Source organism: Haemaphysalis longicornis, unplaced genomic scaffold (genome assembly GCF_048455015.1).
Source record: "Haemaphysalis longicornis isolate Haplotype H1 unplaced genomic scaffold, Haemaphysalis longicornis Haplotype H1 scaffold_1, whole genome shotgun sequence".
Classification (NCBI taxonomy): Eukaryota; Metazoa; Arthropoda; class Arachnida; order Ixodida; family Ixodidae; genus Haemaphysalis; species Haemaphysalis longicornis.
This window is the reverse complement of record NW_027526203.1, coordinates 401,169,246-401,170,713: the sequence shown is the minus strand read 5'-3', so window position 1 is coordinate 401,170,713 and position 1,468 is coordinate 401,169,246. Positions and strand designations below refer to the sequence as shown.

The 1,468-nt window shown below is 44.7% G+C and overlaps 1 non-coding gene across 1 annotated transcript; it reads left to right on the top strand.

The window, feature by feature from the left end:
• Window positions 1–748: 748 nt before the first annotated feature.
• Trnam-cau (transfer RNA methionine (anticodon CAU)) lies at window positions 749–821 on the top strand. Its single transcript has one exon. It is a non-coding gene; the product is annotated as a tRNA-Met (tRNA).
• Window positions 822–1,468: the final 647 nt, after the last annotated feature.

Genomic DNA, 1,468 nt, shown 5'->3' with positions numbered 1-1,468 from the left:
TTAAGAAATTAGTTAAATTAAAACCATTCACTTCTTAATCAGGGAATCTAGCCGAAAATCTTCAATTGCGAAATAGTCGGGTGTCTGAAAAATTGCGTGTACCAAAATTTCTGCGAGGATTCCTTGAACCGGAGATAATTTATGGAGCTCGTATAAAACATAGAAAGAAGGGTCATTGCGTGAATTTCCGGCCGCCTGCGCCCGCAGGAAACCAGGGCGGCAGTGGCGGCGCGCTCGCGTAGCAGTTGTGCGATGTCTAGTGCGAGACACCGAGAGTACTTTGAGCGGAGCGATGCACTCCGCAGCCAGCTGCTGGTATTTGGCGCGTTTCTTTAACGCGTTGTAAAATCTGTTACATGCACGAAAATTTAAACACAAGCAACGGCATTGAGTGTTCCTTTTGACGCTCTACTGCATTCTAACTGAAAATATCCAGCTATATTCACTGGTTAAAAATAATTGTACCATTTTAATCAATTAGTTGACAACATAAATTTGAAAATGGACTTGAACCGCTCACCCCACCTTCAATGAATTCTAATTATCACAGTTCTGAAAAATTCTAAATGTACAATTAAGTTTATCCTTCAGCCTTCGTTACGAGAAAAGCTGTTTATTGTACAACTTGTCTGCGAAGAAATAAAGCTATTGATAAGAAAAGGACAAAAGATTAGCATTAGTTAAAATAAAACCAACCGCCTCACAAACGTAGGTTTAATATACTGTACAGTAGCCTCGCTGGCCATCCGCCTCGGTAGCGCAGTAGGCAGCGCGTCAGTCTCATAATCTGAAGGTCGTGAGTTCGATCCTCACCCGGGGCAGGCGGAGCGCTTTTTTTTTTCTTTTGCCGATCCAAAATATTTAGTTAGCAAGTGTTGACTGACGACATGAACCCTTTTCCCCAAGTAAAAGCATATCGAACTATGGTCGCCAATGAACAGTTTCAGACACTTTGCATGAAAAAAAAAAACTTTAGTATAGCTCTGGAACGGCCAGTCTGGGACAGCCAGTGGTCAGTGTAGATAAAAAGTGATGTACGGTCGTGTCCCGCCTCTCGGCACACACTCTGTTATCGGTCGTGGGTTCGATTCCCGGCCCCCGCGGCCGTTTTCTGGTGCAGGCGAAAAGCAAAACCGCCCGTGTGTTCGAGATTTCAGCGCACGTTAAAGATTCCCAGGTGGTAAAAATTAATCCGGAGCCCTCCACCCTAAAAAAACTCAGGCGGCTGGGAAAAAGTTCAAAAGAAATTTGGCTGCATTTTGTCGAGACATTTGTTAGTTCCTGAAGTCTGAATATGGCAATACACACAGAGACACAAGGACGATTTAGTGCTCGAAATATTCAGCCATGTGTATGTGTCGATGACCAAGTTAGAAGCGGGTGGATGAGGCTCGTCCTTGACGTCACCAGAGATGGCAGGGCTAGAGTCGGTTCCTCCTCCGGTTCTTTCAAGTTGCGATGCAGAGCT